The sequence below is a fragment of the Brassica napus genome, chromosome C5 (assembly GCF_020379485.1).
Source record: "Brassica napus cultivar Da-Ae chromosome C5, Da-Ae, whole genome shotgun sequence".
In the NCBI taxonomy this organism is placed as follows: Eukaryota; Viridiplantae; Streptophyta; class Magnoliopsida; order Brassicales; family Brassicaceae; genus Brassica; species Brassica napus.
In genome coordinates this window covers 24,284,881-24,294,470 of record NC_063448.1, presented here as the reverse complement: position 1 = coordinate 24,294,470, position 9,590 = coordinate 24,284,881, and the positions used below count along the sequence as shown (strand labels likewise).

Below are 9,590 nucleotides of genomic sequence, written 5' to 3'. Positions count from 1 at the left end.
CACTGAAGAAGGAATAAGATCCTGGAAAGTTCATGATTCCATGCTCTATACATAGCCACCATTTACCAAACGCCCTATGTGATACTAGATCTGCAGTCAGTATCATGGCCATAGACACTGCTGAGCTATTAGGACTGAAGATGGAACCTTCTAAAGATAGTTTCACTTTCATGGATAGCTCCCGAGTAAACTCAGCAGGCATGATCAAGAATGTTTAGGTGGAGATAGGGGAATGCATTATCCCTGTGGACTTTCACGCTATGGATATCAAATCAGGCAAGACATCTCCACTTCTTTTTGGAAGAGCCTTCACGGCTACAGTGGGGGCAGTTTGTGATCTTAAGAGAAATAAGATGTGTCTGACTAATGTTGATGAAACTGTCTTCTATGATCCCATGGAAAAGAAAAAAAGTGAGGAGCTTATTTCATGCATAGAGATGTTTGAAGATCCAGGACCTACAGCTGATTCAAACCACGAGCCTGTAATACCAGAATCAGCATCGGTCGACATTGAAATTGCAGCATCGGTCGACTTCCAGTCCTCAGAATCGATCGACAATCAGATTTCAGCATCGAACGACTCTCAGTCTTCAGAATCGATCGACACGAAGCCTTCAGCGTCGGTCGACACCCTCTAACTTTCAGAACAACCCGAGACTGAAAAGTCTAAGTCTGGGGGAAGGACCAAGAATAGAAAGAGGAAAAAGAAAAGGAATGTAGATGCATATTTCTTGCCACTAGTACCTTTGCAATGTCAAGAGGGAAGTCTTGAGTATAGAGTGCGCTGCAGAGGAGGTTCTGAACCTTTTACCAGGTTAGAGTGCTATGTGATCCAGAGCTGAGAGAGAAAGGAGAAGTTTCTGCAAGATCTTTTATCATCCACAAGATGAGAAAGAGAGACACCGAGACTTGTTCCGGAGCAAGTTCACATCCTCATCCAGACTAAATCAGATATCCAAAAGTCAAGCTAATGACTAAAAATAAACGCTGAGTGGGAGGCAACCCATTATTAGGTAATTTCTTTCAATTTAGTTTAGATTGTTACTGATTAAAGTTTTTATTAATTGCAGGTCAAAAAAAAAATTCGAGGAAGATGAGTTTGCACGAGGATCGCCGGCAACGGCGCCAAATTGATATTACGTGTATACGCACACCAATTAACCCAATGTGCACACTACCACAATCGAATGGTATGTCGATGTAGCACTTTAGGATCGAATCCACATAGACCAATGATTACACTTTATTTCTATAGGATCAATATCAAGCTAAAACAATATGGGGGTTTTAAAGTTATTTTCGTAACAAGCAAGTAAGAGATTGATTTAAGGTTTTTCAGATGATTAAGAATGCTAGCCTAGGGTGGTTTGATCGAGTGTTAAACAAGTGTGAGCCAAACAATTATTCAAGTTCAATTAAGAGTAAGTCCAGAACTCGGATCACTCAGGTTGAATCAACCCACTCTCGTATTATTGATTCCTTTGCAAGTCGGTCTTGATGCCTAAACTCTCGTTTGGATCAAGACGCGCTAGCGAGCTTTAGAGATCAAGTCCGATATGTTCACAATACACCCTAATATCTACTCTCGCTGACTAGGGATGCAATGCTCATTCATAACAGATCTAGCAGCCTATTACACGGTTAATGAACAGGTTAAACCTAGGATCTAACATTAAGCGTTCAGTTTAATGCAAGCATTAAGAATAGTTATGAATGAAGACAATCAATGGATTCACTTATCTATGTTTAACTCACGGATCTAACACCCTAACACCCTAGACTAAGCAAGTGGATTACTCAGCCATGGACAGAGAAATCAAAGAGATAACAGATGAAGAAAACATGTCTGAATTAATAATAAAAAGCAAAGAGGGTTTAGGAATCTTCTCCAAAGGATGTAGAGATTCTTCTCCCTTAACAAGAGTAAAAGTTTTATCTCTTCAAAATCTCTTTAAAAAGTCACGTAGAATGTCTACAATAATAAGAAAATATTTATTGCAGGTCTCTGGCGGCTGCAGGAGAAAAAGGGGGAAGCCCTAGGTAAAATCTCAAAATATTTGAAAACTTTTTTAAAAATCTCTGTCGCTGAAACAAGCACGCTAGACTGCTCCGCACGACTGCTCTGCGTGAAAAATTCCAAATTGCACTATTTTTCTCTTCTTTTCCTCCAAACCTGTAATGACTCGAAAAGGACTAGGAATACTCGATAAATACTTAAAAACCAATTAGAAAACATATATACAAGATGCCAAAAACACTATATATCAATTCCCCCAGACTTAGATCCTTGTTTGTCCTCAAACAATGTCAAGTATCAAGAACAGGGAAAAAGGTTTGAAAGTGTGGGAACTCTCCTTTTCTCAGCAACCATACTTTAACCACGAATCTCTGAACAATATAAGCAGTAAAACTAGGACAACACACCCTTACCGGAACCCCACTGACTGCTGTTCAAAAATCGGCTCCATACTCTACATCTCAAACCTGAAAAAGCAACACTATCGAGACAAAACTCCCTACATTCATTTAAGAGTAGCGTGAGCTTCTCATCACAGGCACTATTCAGGGTAGACGGGCTAGGTGTTAAACAGGCTATTTAATGGTGGTGTTAAAAGTGTTTAGGGGCTACCATTTCATTGTAGAGGATGCAGGATATCGCACAAAATGGCAAGAGATGATAGATCCATTGATGTCCACAGCCTCTACTCGTTTTTGCTCTATCTGGAACGACTGCTCCGTTTTGGATCAGCCATCTGAATGATCAGATCATCTGCTTGCTCTCCAATCTTTCAACTTGGTACCCACTCTTTTGCTTGACCTTCCCAGTGGCTCATGTTTCTTTGATTTCTTCCCCTTCTCCATCACCTCATTTTCGGTTTTTTTTTTTTTTTTTGAATACTGATATGGTGATGTGACGAAGGAGGTAATACATGATGTTTCTGAGTGCCACTGGTGGTTCTGATTCTCCAAGCCTGCTCTTGCGCAGTTCATTGGTTATGGAGCGGTTGCTCCCTTAATCTGCTTGTTCTCCTTTCTGACTGAATTTCTGTAGCAGTAACGAGTAAGAGGCTTCGTTGATCCTTTCCTCTCCGACCTTTTTGCACATATCTGCACATATGACACTGAAAAACAAATGCATGAAGGTGGAATAAAGGCTAAGGTGCAGGGTGGGAGTTAGCTAAAGATGAGCTAGCCACTCAGGATCAGCAAGATGGATAAAAAGGATAAGAAGTCCTGAGTGTGTTCTCGTTTCCCTGATCTAATGCCCATAACAAGAAGAATTTCAGTCAAGATTAGGTTCAAGTTAGGTGGAGTTAAGTCTACCCAGTGTAACCTGATCGGCTGAGAACTTCTGGAGAATCAAGTGAGATATGTCAGGGTGTTCCAGGTCCACATGTGTGTCTTTCGCCACCGCTAAGGTCACTGAATAAGATAACTAAAGCACGAGGTGGTTAGTGATCAACACGGAATAAGGTCCTAATTCCCACAAAGTTTTGACTGACTCGATCATAAAAACTGACTCAAACTAACGCAAAAGAAAAACAAAAGAAAGAAACGAGTTAGTAAACGACGAAAACCCTCCCCCAGACTTACTTCACAACGTCTCTGGTGTGAAAATAAATCAGAGAGAAGGTGAAAACAAGAATAAATTTTTTTTTTGTGAGATACGTACCTGAGTGGAGCGGACGCTCCACGAAAATTCGGGGTGTTTCATCGCAAGATCTCCGCCTGGAGCAGTCGCTCCTTCAGCAACCCAGGATTTTTAAGTATCTCGGATTTTTCTGCTTTTTGACCTGAGACTCAATAAACTAAAACGAAAAATAAGCAAAAAAAAAAACAAAACCAACTTATATTTACACTTACCAGTGGCTTGCCTCCCACCAAGCGCTTGGTTTAAGTCACTAGCTTGACTTGGTGACAGGGATCAGTCGGGTTGAGCATGAGGTCTTGTTCTAAAATAAGCTCCACAATCAGACATGTTCAGCTTCAAAACTCTGCTCAACAACCCTTTCACAGCAGTTTCTCCTTTCTCTTTCAGCTCATGTGTGAGAATTACTCTGACCTTAGAGAAAGGTTTAGAGGTACCCTTGCACTTAACCTCATACTCATGGATTTCTTATCACACAACCGAGGTATCAAAGTCATCATAGGGTCACCCTTGACCCTTTTCTTCTGGACTTTTTCATTCACCCTTGCATTCCCACTGAGTTTTTTGGTATCAGTGTGAGGATCTCCATCCAGGACTTCTTTGATCTCACCCTTTTTACCAAGCTCCTTCTTAGCAACAATTTCCAGCTGTTCTCCACTAACCACTGAAATGCAAGAGGCGTAGCGGATTTGTGATCTGGTTGGGACAGCCTTGTAGAAAACCTTCTTGTTGATGTTGGAGAAGGAGACTCTCTTATTAGGCATGTCGACGACTGCTCCAACTGTAGCCATAAATGACCTTCCAAAGATCAAAGGCATCTCATGATCCTTGTTCATCTCAACAACCTGAAATTCGGTATGGAGAATACAGTTCCCAACTTGGACAGGAAAGTTGCGAATGGTTCCATAAGGGACTGCCATGGAAGATTTTATAAAAGCCAGAGTCACCAGAGAAGGCTCAACATCAACAATGCCCAGCTTGTCTACAATCGCTTTTGAGACAAGGTTCACACTAGACCCAGAATCTCAAAGAGCTTCCTTGAATTCCACTCCAGCAATGGAACAAGGAAAAACAAACTTTCCAGCGTCATCAACCTTAGGCAGTACCTTCAGCGATGGTGTCAGTGCTTCAGTAAATAGTGCCTTGATTTCCTCCTGAGATTCTCTGCAATTTTTGAAGAGCATGTGCAATGGCCTAATCTCCCAAGCATGTTCAAATGAGATATTTTGAGGAAGCCTTCTTACCATCTTCCTAAACCCAGCCAGCTGCTCTGCACCAATAGGATCCATCAGATGTTTAGATGGAATTGGATATGGAACCTTAGGAACATAGACTCGCATTGGTGGAATCTCAATAGGTTCATCGGGAGCAGTCACTTCAGAGCTAGCAGAGTGCTCTGTTCTCTCTTCTGCGCATGGAGCAGTCTTAGCAGACAGTTGCTCTGGTTCTTTTCCCTCAGCTTTCTCACATCTCAGCTCTGCTGCATTACAGTGCTCAACTCTATGATTCATCACACTCTTTCCAGGAAGGGTACCTTGCTGCCTCTTGACACTCTCAGCTGTTTGAGCAAGCTGAACATGAATCCTCTTAATGTGGTTGCTCACAGTATCATACTTTGTATTCAGCTCGGTGAACATGTTGTCCATCCTGGTGTTGATGTCTGTAGAAACCTGATTCAATGCCTTGCCGTGAATTTGCATACCCTGCAACAGTTGTTGCATCATCATACCCAGACCCTTCAGCTCATCTGGTTGACTGTTCCCGGTAGCTGGAACAGCTTGCCGATTGCCATGCGGTTGTCGCTGGTTCTGGTTCTGAATCTGCCCGGCCGTAGCTTGCTTCATGCTGAAGACGTGCCCTTGGTTATTTTTCAGTAGCTGATCAACCTTGGCAGTCAGCTCATCTATCTTCTGGGTGTCAGAACTGTTCTATTTCTTGGAGCGATCGCTCTCCTCGTTCTTATTGGCTGACGTAGCAACCATGTTCTCAATCAGCTCAAACGCTCCATCAGTGGTCCTAGTCATGAAGTCTCCATTGCTGGCAGAGTTCATAGCACTCTGAAATTCCCAGTCAACTCCATCATAGAAAATTCCCAAGAGGTAGTCATCATCAAATCCATGGTGAAGACATTCTCTGCGATAGTCATTGAAGCGCTCTCATTCGTCGCAGAAAGGCTCATCAGTGAGCTGTCTGAAGGAGGTGATCTTGTTCTTCAATGCAACTGTTCTCGCCTTAGAGTAGAAATGGTTGAGGAACGCTGATCGGACCTGTTCCCATGAAGTGAGAGAGACGGAAGGGAGGGAGTTCAACCACCGTGCAGCTTTTCCATCAAGAGAGAATGGGAATAACATGCACTTGATGTAGTCTGGTGGTACGCCATTCGCGCGAGTGAAACTGCAGACTTTTTCGAAGCTCTCAATATGCTCCATTGGAATTTATGTAGAGAGACCAGAGAACACCTTTCTCTGTACTAGACCGATCAAAGCAGGCTTGATCTCGAAGTCCTGTCTGAGGCAGAGTGGAGGAACAATGGCAGAGCGCGTAGTAGGGACTTTACGCGGAAGGTTTCTCTTCCCGATCGGAACAGTCTGTGCCTGCTTTTCCTGCTGTTGCTGAGCAGCTTGTTCCTGCGCTTGAATGGTCTGCTGCAACTGTTGCATTTGCTGCTGCATGAGTGCCATTCAGGCAATAAGATCATCCTGATTGGCTTGATCACCCATAGTGGTGTCGGTTTGCCTTGGTTGTTGACGATTTGTTCTTTCTAACCTTGCTAGCTCCTGGTTGGTAAATGTAACTCTCCTTGTGCGTTTCTCAGAGTATGTTTACTGGTCATGCACCTGAACAATTAGCTGCAACAAAAAGGATAGAGCAAGTTAGAGGTCTTAGACTAAATAAATAACCGAACAATAAAGGTAAAAAGATGGTCCCCAGCAACGGCGCCAAATTGATATTACGTGTATACGCACACCAATTAACCTAATGTGCACACTACCACAATCGAATGGTATGTCGATGTAGCACTTTAGGATCGAATCCACAGAGACCAATGATTACACTTTATTTCTATAGGATCATTATCAAGCTAAAACAATATGGGGGTTTTAAAGTTAATTTCGTAACAAGCAAGTAAGAGATTGATTTAAGGTTTTTCAGATGATTAAGAATGCTAGCCTAGGGTGGTTTGATCGGGTGTTAAACAAGTGTGAGCCAAACAATTATTCAAGTTCAATTAAGAGTAAGTCCAGAACTCGGATCACTCATGTTGAATCAACCCACTCTCGTGGTATTGATTCCTTTGCAAGTCGGTCTTGATGCCTAAACTCTCGTTTGGATAAAGACGCGCTAGCAAGCTTTAGAGATCAAGTCTGATATGTTCACAATACACCCTAATATCTACTATCGCTGACTAGGGATGCAATGCTCATTCATAACAAATCTAGCAACCTATTACACGGTTAATGAACAGGTTAAGCCTAGGATCTAACATTAAGCGGCCAGTTTAATGCAAGCATTAAGAATAGTTATGAATGAAGACAATCAAGGGATTCACTTATCTATGTTTAACTTACGGATCTAACACCCTAACACCCTAGACTAAGCAAGTGGATTACTCAGCCATGGACAGAGAAATCACAGAGATAACAGATGAAGAAAACATGTCTGAATTAATAATAAAAAGCAAAGAGGGTTTAGAAATCTTCTCCAAAGGATGTAGAGATTCTTCTCCCTTAACAAGAGTACAAGTTTTCTCTCTCCAAAATCTCTCTTAAAAAGTCACGTAGAATGTCTAGAATAATAAGAAAATATATATTGAAGGTCTTTGACGGCTGCAGGAGAAAAAGGAGGAAGCCCTAGGTAAAATCCCGAATTATTTGAAAACTTCCTTAAAAATCTCTGTCGCTGGAACAGGCACGCCAGACTGCTCCGCACGACTGCTCTGCGTGAAAAACTTCAAATTGCATTATTTTTCTCTTTTTTTCCTCCAACTGGTTTATCTCCCATCCAATGCAACTCCAGACCTATAATGACTCGAAAAGGACTAGGAAGACTCGATAAAGACTTGAAAACCAATTAGAAAACATATATACAAGATGCCAAAAACACCATATATCAATCAATGATGGCTGCGCAGCATCGATCGACAGAGCATCGCTAGCATCGATCGATCGCCACTTAACTGTGTCGATCGACAGAGCTTCAAGAGTATTGATCGCCACTTAACTGTGTTGGTCGACACTCACATCAAAGTCAGGTATACTGTTTTCCTTGTTAAATATTGTCCTTATGATTTATATCTCCACCGATCTTAGACTGCATACACTAGAGATAGTGTTGTTTAAGTCTGGAGGAGGTTCTACTAATATTGTGTTTTAGTAGCTATTTGGAAAAAAAAAGAAGAGATCCGAGTATACGATTGCCCAGCATATCGATCGATGAGAGCATGTCGATATCGATCGACAGTACATTACTTGCAGCGACCGATGGTAACCCTTTTCCATCGATCGACACTTAATTCGGTCAGGTATATCGCTCTAACTTGTTAAATTGAATACTTATAATTTATTTATCACCATAGCTCCCAACTAGATGTACACTGGGGACAATGTAATTTAAGTCTAGGGGGAGGTTTACTGATATTAGTGTGTTCATGAGTCTTATCAAAATGTTTTCAAAAGAGTTTTATTGAGTCAAGAAGAGGATAATGAACTTATTAGATTTTTGCTTGTTATCTAATCACTCTTTTGCACCATTCTGGACTTACTGATTGCAGATAGTACTAAAGATACTAAAGTGGATCAACCTGTCAACTATTCACACTTGCTGAGATTGTTTGAATGAACCAAAGCTGACCTCCAACACTAAACCTGACACAACTGCTTGTCTTGGGGCTTGGTATACATGTGATCGGATTCTTCAAACAAGTCTGGAAGGTAAAGCCTTGTGTAGATTTATCACATTTCTCTCTCTATTATGACCCTAGATTTATAGGTAGAAATATTTATTTTCAAAAAAAAAAACGAAAAAGAAAAAGAAAAAAATATATATATATATATATATATATATAATAGGTGTTAGTTAGGTGAAATCCGAATAGGACTTGGTGGCTACAACCATTAAGGTTTGCTTCATAAGGATTCCAACAAAAAGAATTCAAACGAGACTTGGTGGCGGCAATCATCAAGGTTCGATTCACATGAATTCTTGGATATAAGTCAAAAAGAAGTCAACATGACTTGGTGGCAACCACCATTAAGGCTTGATTCATGGAAGCATGTCCAATCTTGGTCAATGATCCTACAATGGAAGCAGACTTTGACTAAAGAGAGAAATTAGTAGAGAGAAAAGATAGGAACTAACTTTTACCTGCAGATCCAGATACTTGTTTGAAAATCCTTACATCTTGTGATCGATACTCCCAAGGTAAAGCCTGCACTTTTATTTATGTTAAGAAATGAGGTTGGTTGAGGGGAATGTCAGACAAGATTTGCTAAGTTGTTGGCTAGGTGAATTTGGTTGCTAAGCTAGAATATGGTATAATGTGCTTTTGTGATTAGGACTTCTTAAATGTGGATTGCAATATTGCAGAGGTGATGATTCTAAGTTTTAAATCATGTGAGTCCCTGTTGTTTTCAAACCTCTTTCAAAGAGACTGCCCGTCTGTTTTGCTTGAGGACAAGCAAAAGGGTAAGTCTGGGGGAGTTGATAGACCATGGATTTTACCCAATTTTAGCCATGGTCTATAAGTGTTTTAATATATATTTACTACTATATAGTGTCTATTTAGAGTATTTACAGGTTCAGGGACGATTTGGAGGAATGTGGTGATGTTGGTGTCTTTTGGAGCCTTTTGAGTGCAGAGCTGCATAGATGTGTCAGATTTCTAGCTATCTATGGAGACTTTTCCACCGTTAGATTGAGCTCATATTTTGACACAAGATAT

The 9,590-nt window shown here is 41.0% G+C and overlaps 1 non-coding gene across 1 annotated transcript; it reads left to right on the top strand.

Annotated features, from left to right (window-relative positions):
• Nucleotides 1-5,761: 5,761 nt before the first annotated feature.
• On the top strand, nt 5,762-5,868 carry LOC125588154. The gene has a single exon (XR_007324548.1). It is a non-coding gene; the product is annotated as a small nucleolar RNA R71 (small nucleolar RNA).
• Nucleotides 5,869-9,590: the final 3,722 nt, after the last annotated feature.